Raw genomic sequence first — 13,368 nt, 5'->3', positions numbered from 1 at the left:
ATGCTACACACAGTTAAAGACAATTCATACCTCAAACAACATATATTCAAAGGATACACAGCAGTGGGACATAAAAGGAGAAAATAAAAAGATTTGGCTGAAGTCACAGAGTAAATCGGTAGCAGAAGTGTATAGAGCAGCCCACAGTCTTGACTTCCATTCCTCTGCTCTCTCACTAGACTGTGGATTAATTATGAGTCTCTTTCTCACCCGTTAGGTTTTTGTCATACTTCTTCTCCTCCTCCACTTTCTCATTCACACCTTCAATTCTTTGCTACCCTTCCTTTAATCTGACTTTCCTTATTTTCCACTTTTGCATGCTTTCCTCTTTTCTCCTCCTCTGATCCTCCTGCACAAGACCACTAACGAAGTGGCAAGTGTTAATAACGTGTCTTGGCTGTGCCCGCTGCGAGGGATGAAGAAGGAGCAAGGTGGGTGAAGGGGGAGAGTAGCAAAGGGGCGGTGAAATGCAGTGATTTCAGTGTCCAGGTGAAGGTGTGTAGGAAGGCAGGAGACCCAACTGCAAGCTCAGAAACCCTTGCTGCAATGGAAACAGAGTCCAAACCAAATGTCTAAGGAGTGGAGGAGAAGGGTTTCTGAAAGGTAGGACCTGTATCTTGAAGGATAGACAGGCCAAAAGGAGAGCAAAGACTTACAGGGTTGGGAGATGTGTGGGCAAAGGGGAACCAGCAGATTTCTCCTTTTTGCTGTGGTAGGACCTCAAACCTGGGTGTCTGGCACTTGATTCATCTGGATGAATTTGTGCACAGGGACTTCTAGTGCTTGAGTAAAATGAAATGCAAATATGCATGTTCAATCAGACAGGGGTTACGGGGTGCTCTCCGCACACTGGGTGTTGCATGCTGGCAGGGATTAGACCACCATCTGCTTGGTACGATGCACATCACAGGGTCGATACCTGGAGCCAGGATGTTGCTGGAGTTCCTGCTGGCTTCTTCAAGTTCTGCGGGATGACATTTTTGTCACTGGAGCCTTGGTTGTGTGGTTAATGGACAAATCTGGACAGAGCACACAGATTTAGGGAGGAGAGAGGGCAGGTAGAAGAGCCTGAAGAATCCATACATTGGACTGATATCTATAGCTCCTTGAGGAGCACAGCCCAAATACACAACAGCTGGTGGAGAGAAACCATATTGGTGCTGTGGGAACAAAGGTGTTGTCTAGTCTGCAACCCAGGCAGGAGGAGAGAGAAAACAGAGATGTAAATTAGGAGGAAGCTTCCTTGAGCTGCTTTGGTCTAAGAATATTATACCAAGAATAAAATGTCCAAGTATAGCTGTATGTCATTGTAAGCAGTCACATTAGACATGATAGATAACTTCATGCTATGTCTTCCTGAGCACAGCAGACTCTAAATACCCTCTTTTCTTTGGAAACTCTTTCCAAACACCTTTGATTTCACAGGGATAAGCCAACTAGCTGTATTCCTGTTCTGCATTTGATTTACCACTCTCAGAAAATTATTTCTCTAGCTAGCTATTTATTATCTAATTCCATGGCTGCAGTTGAGGAAAGTCTGTTTATTCCTCTTTCCCAGCAGTGTCTCTTTCTCCAGCAGCTCTGACTAGCTGCTAGGTGCCCTGGGGAATGTCAGAAGAGAATTAATTAATCATGATCGGTGATGGAGGTGTTTTTCAGATTTGGATTTGGCCAGCTGATTGCATAGGATCTTTCTGGGAGTCTGGCTGTTGAAGAAACAAATGGAATGCCTGCTCTGGATTGCTTTCAGACAGAGTCACTTTGGGAGGCTGCAGAGGCATGTAGGTTCTATCAAGCAATGGGGAAAATCTAGCAGAAGTCAGCAGTGTCCATGCTGGTAGAGGGGACTGCTCACTCCCTTTGACAGGACATCATGCCAACGAAACTGTAAACTACAGTTTAGCATGTTCTATCCTGTTCCCAGCCCACAAAGGTGTGAATCTTTCAGCATCCACAAAAAGAAATCTCCTGGGCATTCAATCTCCATGTCACCTTTGAAGCATGAGGAGTTGTAATGGTACCTGGCACATGCCAAACTGGAAGTCCCCCCTTCAGTGTGCCCACGAGTGATGGCAACGCCAGCCAACTGCACAGGTTGCATTGAAGCAGCAGTGTTTGTTTTACAAATAGCTCTGAATTCCCCCAGAGCCTCTTCCCTCCCTTTGTAGAGCCCAGTAGAGCATGTGCTGCTCTTCCTGGTCAATGATTTCCTCCTGGCGATGGAGAAAGGTCAAGTGTCCATGCCAATTCTTTTTGATCTGTCAGCAGCCTTCAGCTCCTCTGGCAATGAAGGGGTAATGATTTGCAGTGTCTGGCATGGATGGGCAATCTATCCCTGCAGGAGCATTCCTCCTTTCCAAAGAGACTCCACAGTGTGGCTTGGAGCAGTAAAACATTTCCCTCCAAGACTTTTCCAGGGGGCAATTCAATGCTCAATTGTATTGTTGCTGACAGAGGGATGGGGCGTGACAATATTATGGAGGTGCCAATGACAAGGGACAAGATCAATTTTCAAGTAAATAATCCCCAGTTTTCAAAATTTATCATCCACAAACATCTTTTGCTACCTTCAGCTTGTTCCATTGTTGCCTGATGCAGAAACAAATTGAGGCGCTTTGCTCCTTTCCCACCCCAGAGATGAGGCCGCACGTAGAGAAACGTTGTCTGGGCTGGAGCGATTTGTGAGGCGGGGAGGTGGAAACGTCAGCCTTTAATGGAAGTCTTAGACTCCAGCAGTACCCACTATTAGCAAAAAAGCTGTAATCTACAGTGACAGGCCAGCTGGAGCAACAGTAGATAACCAGGCGGATCTGCATGCAGAGGTGCACTTGGAGCAGCTGTGGGGGGGGAATTCAGATTTCAAACTGCAGTGCCTGGCGGTAGAAGCATGTCTGTCCCTTTAAGAGGAAAAACAGACAGAAAAGACCCCACACACACACTTTAAATAAACCTCTGAAGATTGAGGATTCTTCTCCTTTTTATTCCTATTGCACAAAGCACACACGGTGGGGTGACTAACCCCTCTCTCCAAGGCGTGCTGGCAGCTTTGCAATGAAGGAGCAGCCCATACTACTTATTTAAACTTTATTTTAGCTTGATGAAAGGGAGGGGAAGGGAAACAGGGGTGGTCATGCACAGCCATGCTCTGTATCCTGCTCTATCCACCAGCACGTACAGATTTGTGTTAGGGCCCTGCCTTTGTGTACCTATACATACAACATACTGTGATACTGTGATATGTAGTTTGCATACATTTAAAATGCACCCTCTGTCTCACAGTGTTCAGCGCTGCAAATGGGTGTAGAGCATTCGGTTCCCAAACCCGCTGCCCTTGGCCCCTGATCAAACCGCGGTGAATGTACAGGAGCCGTTGGGGACATTTTCATCCATGAAATGAAGAATCAATCGGGTTGCCTCATTACGGGCTCTGCTCCGCGTTGCCGTCCTCGCCTTCCCTTCTGCCGCTCGCCTTGTCCTTTTTTTCAACCTGCTTTTACTACCGACTCGATGGCGCAAATTCGCAGGTAGCAATTCCCCTCTGCCATTCATGGAAGAGCAAAAATATGGTTTAAAAGGAGAAGAAGAAGAAAATAATAATCAGGTAGACTTCTAAGAAATAGATGGAATATATCTTTTAAAAGTATATAAGTGGTTTGGAAGCCAAAGGCCCCGGAAGGTCAGTGGCATCCAGACTTTTAAATCCCTGATGTTCATGAAAACATCACACACAAATTCCACCCTGGGAAAATCTGCATTTTCTTTTTTTTTCCCTTAAAAAGCAGAGAAGTAGATTTTCTGATGTGCAGAGGGGAGTGGTGCTATCATTGCAGTCATTGAGCTGACAGAGCTGCTTGGAAAATGGACACGCTATTTCCTTGGGAAATTCTTACCTTTGATTTGTGGTTGTTTTTTTTTTAAGCTCCAGTTTGAATGAGAACTGTGCTCCTACAGAGCTCTTGTGGCCCAAAAATTCAAAAGAAATACTAATTTGAGACCGTAAATATATTCTGTTTCTGTGGTGCTGAAGTACTAAAACGCTCTGGGAAATATTTCGCATTGTATAATGATAGCATATGTAATAAATAAAACAACATCAAATATTTTATGCATTATATAGTATTTTAAACATATATCAATACAATTCAGAATATGTAAAATTGTCAAAACAAATTAATTGAAACAACATAAAAATAATGTGTTTATCTCCTCAAAATGAAACATTTCAGTATAACTGAAATGAAGAGAGAAAATCAGACTGATTTGTTTTGACATTTTAAAAGTAAAAAAGTTTGCCAAAATTGACATGTTCCCATGCAACGTTTCAATTTCAGGAGAACTGTGTTTTCCTGCGAAAAACTGTTCTGTCAAAATTTTTTGACCAGCTCTACTTACAGTCTATCTAAACAGACAAGCTTCACAGCCAAGACTCGCAAACGCTCCAGGTGGTCAGAAGATGGATTTAGCACAGAGCAGAACAGGCTCGAAGAAGGAAATAAATAAAACTCACAGCTAGAGGTGGCCTTAAACTCGGGTACCAAACTGCTTTAATGTTTGAGATGCTCAGACCTGAGTAGTTTTGGACTTTAATCCTAGCAAGGGCTGAGTTCCTTCGGTTTCTAGCAAATCTGTGTTGGTGCGGTGATGGAAGAGACTATTTGTGATGGTGAGATGCCAGTGCAGATTCTCAGTGTCCTCTGGGATTTTTTGACTCTTGGCATTGGTTGGGGTCTAGCTAGTAACTGCCCTTTGTGTTGGACAGATTAATGCTGGTATGTATGAGATGGCTTTATTTTCCACACATCTTTCTGTCTTAGTGGCAATCCCAGGCTTAGGCTTCAGGGAATGGGCTGAAAAGCAGTGCTGCAGGTAGATTGGATTCAAGGCTGGTGAGACCGGCTTTGGGCAGGAGTTCTTCCACCTTCACGATACGCAGATTTTAAATCTTCTCATTACAGAAATGCAGTTTCAGGTTAATTTGAGCTTCTAATTTAATATGCTTTTCCGAATTAAGAGTTAATATGATATTTGATTATCTTTTTGCAATGAGATCCAACCCAAGGCTCATTGACTTCAATAGACCTTCCAGCAGAACCTGTGGCTGCAGAGCTGCTTAGAGCAGGAGACCTACACTCAAGGTTTCTGAAGCTGCCAATAAAACAATATTATTTGGGGCTATTACACATTCCAGCTCACATTTCTAGCCTGAATTTAAGTTCCTGTGTATTAATGTGCATATAACTTCCCCTATATGGGGAAGCAGAGCAGTAGAAGGAGGTAAACCTGAGTGTTTTCAGCCTCAGACCAGTGTCCTACTCGCTAAAGGGATCTGTCCTAAATACATAAATCAGTCCTTTGTTTAACACGTCTCAGTCAGTGGGCAGCATCCATCAGGTAGCTGCACAGTTTTACCAGGGTCCAGAATTTGCAGCCACCAACAACTTGGGGTCCCTTCTCCCTCCCCTCTCCAGCTGCCCCTGGTTCCCTTGGCTTCATCCAGCGCGAATGGTGGCAGAACCTGGTGCCCATAGGAAGCTCCAAGTTAAATGGTGCTTTTCATCCCAGCAGGCAGGGCTGTCATTACCCACACAACAGGAGCTTTTACCAGGAGAAGCAATGGCCTGTGGATTTTAACCCCTTCTGCTCCTCCATAAGGGCTGAGGAACATGAAAGACCCAGGTCAAGAGCTGCGCTCCTTTCTGAGGGACAAGGAAACAGGAAGACATCTCATTTGCAAGAATCATTAGGTAACCTCAGCTTCCTAGCAGACCAAAGTAAGCAGTTTGAGTTTGTATTTCCCAAACACTATGGATCAGGATCACTCCATGTGGTCGTGGTGGCAAAGTGCCTGCCCAGGAATGAACTTCAGAACAATAAAAATATTGCAGAGAGTGTCAGGTGTGGGGTAACAGTTGACCTTTCGGATTGAGCGTTGCATTATTGCTCTTCAGGGCAGTTTTGGCATCGATTTTGTTTTTTCCTTCAAGCTCTCTGCTTACAGGTCCGAATTGTTGCAATATTGGAAAGGTAAGACTGGTGCACAGAAGAGAACAGACATGAAAGCAAAACCAGGGTTTCTGGACTCTGACACAGGCCTCTGTGAACTTAGTTTTCAAATTACTCTCTTGTCCAGATTTCCAGTAAAAATTGTAAGGAATAATATGATTTTTGTTCAGTTTATTGTGTGTATGGTTTGCAGGTGTTTCTTCTTACAAAATGCAAGAAAAGTATTAAATGAATTGGGATGTTTCTTTTTATGCGTAAATTACAAAATCTGTTTTGGCTCAGTCAAAACATACTGTTTAGGAAAACACTTCATTTTGATTTTTGATGTATATTACTCAACATGTAATGAAAACCAAAATACAATCTTGAACCAATCCCTTCCAAACAGAACACTCGACACATTCTGTTCTAAAGAAAAGCTGACTTTATCAAAATGCTTTTTTTCCCTTAAATCAACAAATTTCTACAAAGTGTTCTGCCTCTGATGAATTGGCATTTTTCTAACATAAAATGAGCAATCAAAAAAAATTCTTAGCAGCTCTGTGGCAAGTCTTAGCTAATTCTGGAATAGTAGCATGAAGGTGCGTAGGAAGGGTACTGCAAGGAGACGTGGCATTGAGCTGAAACTTAAGAGATTTGGGTTGAATTCCTCAAGCAGTTATAAAATGATCTGGGACAAGCCATTAATCTACCCCGTGTCTCAATTCTTATTCTGCAGAATAGGAAAAACAGCATTTCCCAATGTCCTAAAGCTACTGTGAGGATAAAATCCTATTAACACTTATGAGATTACTAGACTTTGATATGAGGTGTATAAATACTGAGGAAGACAGAAGACAGAGCTGCATTTTTCTGTAACTTGGAATGAAATTATGGAGAAGTGGACTAGCTTGGACAATAATTTAATAATAGTAGGAATAATTTCAAGTTCAGGGCAGTATTTAATAGAAATCACTGCTCACCACCCACCATATTTTTTTTTAATAAGCAGCTCAGAAAAGTGCAATTTATCATTATTATTATCATCTACATTCATTCTATCTCTGCCACTTCACAAATGAGAGGAGTTCCTCACAAATATCTACAAAAGCTAGCTCATTATCCAGCTTCCCTATTTAGAACTCTCATTTCTGACAATAGCTATCAGAATCTTGCCAAGCGTAGGGCTGCTGGTGTGCTGACACCGCTGCTCCCCGGCCCGCTGAGCGGCATTATCTCACTGTTCCCTTGCCTTCCCCCATCTGTCCCCGGCCATCTGCTGTCCTTGGTCTTCTAATGAGATTGTGAGCTTTTTGGGGCACAAACCGCCTAGCACGGTACCGTTCCGGTCTCAGATTCAGTAGAGTTGTCTTCAGAATGTGATACTTCACCACGTATCTGTGTGCACTTGCAGAAGATCCTTCTAATTCCATTCCCAACCTACTGAGAACTGTTCGATGGATCCTTTTTCTACGTAGATCCCCAAATCAAGTGTCTGTGGATCCTGGATTTCAGAGCACCTTGGCTAGTATTATAGATTTATGATGAGGACTAATGGAGTTTAATTCCCTCTGTCCAGCACCACCTGATGTCCTGACTTGATGGAGGTTGCACGCCTGCCACGGTTCTTCTGTTCCAAGCCGCCTCTCATCCTCATCATGATAACACCAGTAGTTTATAATTAGCTGGAGTGCGGGGACAAACGAGCCGAAAACAGGTACCTCGTTGTTGCCGGTGTGATTCTCGCCTCGCTACAGGCAGGGAGTAATTAGACTTTCTACACAAAACCCGTTCCCTTCAGGCTGCTGGTTGAGCTGCATTAATAACGAAGGATTTGTAGGGTGTTTTTGGTTCGCAGAATATTCTGACAAGTTGTAAGCAAAGTGCTGACAAACCAGAAAGAAAAAAACTTTTTCTCCTCTAAGTCATTCGGGGTTAAAAGAAATATTTTTATCACTGTTCTCTCTTAAGAGGCTGGAAAGACAAATGAAAAACAGGAAAAGCTCTAGTAGCTTCAAATGGAAATTTGGAAATATTTCCCCTTGGTGCTCTCACAACCAAAACCTTGACATCTCCCAATCTTTATCTTTTTCAGCATGAACAATTTGGCAAAAGTGAAGTGAATTTATGGACTGTGTTGGTATTTTTGGAGAGGTATTTCTCATTTTCCCTCTGTGCCTTTCCTCACCGCAAACTGTTTCAGCTGATGAATATCCCTCAGGTCTAACCACTTGTGTAAATGAAATAGGTAAAGAATAAGTGCAAATTTAGACACTGATTAGTGCAGAATTACCAAAGTTTGGGGAGAGATTCACCCATCACTGCCTGAAATGGAGAAATCCCACTTCCATAAAGAAATAACTTTGCAATTATTTGGGTTTTTATAGTACAATATTGCATGCCACAGTCATCCAGAAAATCAGAGCCACTACTGAATTGCAGCTCCATCCCTGACTCCTGTCAGATATCAGCCTCTGTACTATAAAGACACCTAGAGCAGAAATGGCCAAATTCTGTTTTCCCAGGGCTCAGGTTTATCCAAAAAAGTCCATATGACTTAACAAACCCCAACAGATTGGATTCCCCATCCTTTTCCATCCACATCCCCTGCTTTGCCCTGGCCCTGACACACCAAAGATGTCCTCAGCTTGGCTGGGTTCCTGATCAGCATTTCCAAAGTTCAGCTAAAGCTGCTTCACAGGCAGTAACTGCCTCCCAGGACTGTAATGAGCCGTCTCTGGATTAGGTGCAGGACATAAATGTTACTGCTCCAGTTGCACCCAGTGACTCAACTAACACGAGTTAAATCCTGAAGGTGCATGGCAGTAGTTACCTGTCGAGCAGGAATGTGAGTACGCAGTTAACTCAAATCTGGGATAGTTGAATCAAACCTGGGAGAGTGTCTCCGTATTTAAAATTAAGGATACACTTAAGCTGTTTGCTGAAATGAGGTCAGACGTTTGTCACGTTATAGGGTCGAGCTCTAAACTAACATAAGCTGTTTCATCTCTCCCTTGACGCTTCAGTCTTTTACTAATTTATCAGCATCCTAAAGCGGCGTGTGAAGTTTCTGCAGAACAGAAGTGTTTCAGATACAAATAGCAATTGTTAGCCTCTTCCCTCTGGTAAATGGCAGCAGGCAGAAACCTCTCTCAACCTGCCAAGAACCAAATGTGGGACACAAGGAAGAATTATTGGTGCATGAAGCTTAAAGAGATAGGGGACTTATTTCTTTACTGCAAATAATGTGTTCGGTAATTTCTCTTTCCTGCGTCTGCATTTTTGTTGAAAATACTTTACAACAATGAGCATGAGAAAACAGAAGGGATGTGTGCAAGATCAATTTGAATCTAATATAAGGGATAAATTAAAGGTGCAGGGGTTAGAAAAAAGGTAGAAAATCCCAGGAGGCAGAGGAATAGTGGAGTGTTTACAACAAGCGGTGGAGCATCAGAGCTCCTGCATTCCCATTCATAGCAGCGATCTGGGGCTACACAGCCTCCCTCATATGAAACAGACCTTGCAATATAATTTTGTGCAAAATCCATCATTCTGAGCTATCCCACTGTATAAAAATTACCTTTTACGTGGCTAAGTAGACACCCAGCTTTATTCCTTTCTTCTTATTTCAAGAAACAATGGGAGTAACAGCACTTGCCTGCCTTACTAGAGTGCTGAGAGCTTTAATTAATGTCTCTAATTCAATTTGAACTCCTTGGATAAAAGGCGCTGCCTTGTGACAGCAAAGGTATTGCCTAAAATAGAATATAATTAACACACAGATATCAATCACGATGAAATTAAGTGTACATTCAAATACAACTTGCACTTTACAGAAAGCACTTGCCTATTTTTCCTCCAAGAATCCTAAAGACTCATAAGACGAGGAACATTTAATGTTCCAGGCTGATTTCAGCTTAGAATAAGGCCATCTTAAACTGCCTAACAAAGCAAAAAGGGATTGTGACAGAAACCTCCATTTGCACTGATGGATGCGCCTTCATGATGGACAATGCTGGAAAATGACTGGAACATGACTCAGAATCAGTATATCTAACATTTTCCTCTCCTGATACTTATTTACCAAGAACTCTACCATATGTCCTAGCTCACCCGCCGATCGTGTTTAGTAACAGATGTGACAATTGTGTGATCATGTTTGTTAATGTGAATCAGAAGGACCCAGATCGCTGCATTGCTCTGTAATGCTCCTGAGTGGGAGTGGGCTTTGTAGCTTGGATCTGTTTAACTACTGTATTACAAAGCTTGCTTACATGTTGAGATGGTTGTCATTCATTGCTTATAGGATGGGAACACACATGGGCAGCGGGATTGTGTTTTGTGAGGTGTTGTACTCAGATGATGGCCTCCCCAACAAGTTCATGGTCCAAGCAGTCAAAAAATACTATCATATCTCTATGCTGATACTTGGAAAATTAGGCAAAAAGCATGTACGGGCACTGCCGAAGGTCACAGAGGGTGTGTAGGGTAGAGCTGAGCAGAATGCTGCATTCCTGGATCAAAACCCAGTGTCTGACTCCCTCAAGCCTCTGTTTTAGTGCAGAAATTGTTTCTGTGCCAGATTTAGCTTTTACGAAGTCTTAGGTCTCCTACCCAATGGCTATATACTTTGAGACATCGCCTCCCTGTCCCTTCTTCTCCTGTTCCTTTTACAAAATCCTCAGAACATATCTTACATCAGCGGAGGTCCGTAAAGACACTTAAAAAATTCATTTCAGATTCAAACTTGTTAGGAGTTAGATTGAATGCACCTCACAATATTGCCTTAGACACAAAATAATCCCACTTTAGTAAGCTTTATAGCTTCCATGGGGACCAGCCCCGTGGTGTGTATTAATCTTTAATGCGAAACAACATCTCTACAGCAGCTACAGGGGGGAAAAAGATACCACTAAAAAATTAAAGTCGGTGGTGTGATAGTTGTCTAGACCCAATTGCGTTCTACCATCCTCGGTTGCCGCAGGCACCGTTCCCTGCTCTCAGCACCGATACTCACAGCCGGGTACTAGGCTGGAGATGCACCCGTTTGTTCTAGTGATCTCAAGGCATGTTCTCCCCATGTCTTACCCTTGGTTAAGACCCATCATAACTCTAATCATCCTGACTTTGACCTAAAGGAAAGAAAGGGAGGATGAAGAGGTGTGTATGGGGGAATTAGTGAATATCTCCAGTCTTTTATAAGCTGATATTTCCCAAATGTATGATGCTTACATGTGGGAGGACACACTGGGATTTCTCTGAAACCCATTTCTTTTGCACTGTGCTGGAAACTAGTTGAGCTATCACTCCACTTTGGTATGTAAAAGCTCCCTTCCCCTCTTTGCAATAGAAATTCAATAGAAAGTGAAATGCTTAAAGGAAAACTGATCCAGGCTTGCTGATGAAGGAAGTGGTTATGGATGAGTTTAATGAACAGACCATCAGGCGAGTTTGGATGATGTGTACAGAACAACTGATCATTATCAGCAGCAAATATGCATACTCGTCTAATGGCAAATGCGCTGAGTTTGCAGCTGCTTACTGTGATGGGACAATGTGGATCTGCAAAGGGCAGCAAGGCAGAGAAGCAGCCTGGATGGAGAAGCAGGAGAAATGAACTCCTGAACTGGAATTTGGAAATGCCGAGAATGGGCTGTAGCTGGGAACATTTCCCAGTAATCACGTCGGGTTCATGACCACTGTAAGTGGGAGCAGAGCTGCACTGTAGCCCCCTTGGAATATACTGTACTCCTCTTGATGTGGGGCTGGAAACTCTCCAAACCCCAGTTTTGTACAGTGAAGTAGAAACACACCTTTCTGGGAGGCGAGGGACTAAAGCACTGAGAACTTCTACATTTCTGGGTAAAGCAGGAGTTAGTGGTGAAGGCTAGTATTAAACACATGCCTCCAGAACAGGAACAACCTCCTCAGGCAGGAGCTACAGGTACTATTATGTTTAATAACAGTAATATTCTGTCTGCAATTGGAAAGAAGTTTACATGTGCCCAACAGGAAAAGTGAACATTCATTGCTTTCCCATACCTCACTTTTTCCATTTCTTCACGTACTGCAACAGCTGACTGTCATTTTTAACCAGCCTTACAAAACTGCATTTTGTCGAGGGCTGCTGAGCTCGCTGCAGCTCCCCCGACACATGCTGTGCACACGTGCAGCCTCCCACGCACCCCGGCACACACGCACTCAGCGCTTGTGTTCTCCCTCGTGCTCCCGGGTTCCATCTGCCCGTGCAGAAGACACGAACGCTCGCTGCTGTGGGCTGCAGCTTTACCACGCTCCTGGTGAAAGCTCTTGGAGCTGAGGAGATGGCCGTGGTGGCCACAGATGCTGGTGCCCTCTGGTCTGCGCTGTGCTGCTCACACCAGCCAAGGTCTCAAGTTCACACACAGATCTACACCCCGGCACACCTCGGTTTGGCCTCTCCTATCTTCTTAGCAAAACCTTTTCTTTCTGGGAATCACAGACTTTCAGAGTGCTTATGGTGGACTCAGACTCAAAACTAGAAAGGTTTCTGGAGATGTACGAATAAACCCTATGCTGGATCTCCAAGCTCTGCATAGCCTAATTTCTCCTGCTTTAAAGAGTAGCTACAGTCCCTCTGCACTGTGTTCTGCAGACGTAGGTGGGTGTTGTCTGTCCTGAGGACAACTTTTGACCAGGTTTCTGCCCCCAGAGCAGGGGATGCAACCTCAAGATCACTCCGCCTGCCTGGGCATGCCCTCTGTGTTGGCACATCCCCTCCAAAACTCAGCAGGGCAGCCAGATGGACGGAAGGTGGGCAGGAGGAAGAATATGGATGGAGAGCACTATTTCAGAGCAACATCAGCAGCTCCCAGTGATGAGGAGCACAACCCAACACGCCAGGCTGCTGTTGCAGCCACGTCGCGGTTGGGAAACAGAAGGTTTGGGGGTGTCCACACCAGACACGGGGTGCCAGCTAAGCGAGCCGCTCACCTTCCACCAACGGAGCACATGGCTTCATTCGGAGAGGGGCATCGTGCCAACAGCATGACTGTGGAGGCGGATGATCTAATGGCTGAAACGCTGGAAATGGAAGTCAGGAGGCGAGGGCTCTCTTCCAGCTGTATCTCTGGCCTGCTGCGTAACCTTTGGCAAGGCATTTCACCCCTCTGTTTCCCTTCCCACTCATCATATGTCTTGTCTGTTTAGCCGTTAAGCACATTGGGGAGAGGAGCTGGCTCGTAGCAGGGCTGTCTGCAGCCATCGTTTGACGGGGGTGCAGCAGGACGGCCACTCTCTCATCATATGAGTGATGGTGTGCCCTGCACCAGGTGGTGTGAAGCATCCCCTTAAGCTCCCTAGTAAACCTCCGATCCTGAATATGCATGTTCAGTACATCGCCCCACA

At 44.2% G+C, this 13,368-nt stretch overlaps 1 protein-coding gene across 1 annotated transcript in view; it reads left to right on the top strand.

Moving 5' to 3' along the window:
• The window catches only part of BRINP1 (BMP/retinoic acid inducible neural specific 1), an 88,451-nt gene that overhangs the window by 13,155 nt on the left and 61,928 nt on the right, over window positions 1-13,368 (top strand). The window lies entirely within an intron of this gene.

Source organism: Patagioenas fasciata, chromosome 20 (assembly GCF_037038585.1).
Source record: "Patagioenas fasciata isolate bPatFas1 chromosome 20, bPatFas1.hap1, whole genome shotgun sequence".
NCBI classification, from domain to species: domain Eukaryota; kingdom Metazoa; phylum Chordata; class Aves; order Columbiformes; family Columbidae; genus Patagioenas; species Patagioenas fasciata.
The sequence above is the reverse complement of the archived record's forward strand: the minus strand, read 5'-3'. Positions and strand labels throughout refer to the sequence as shown.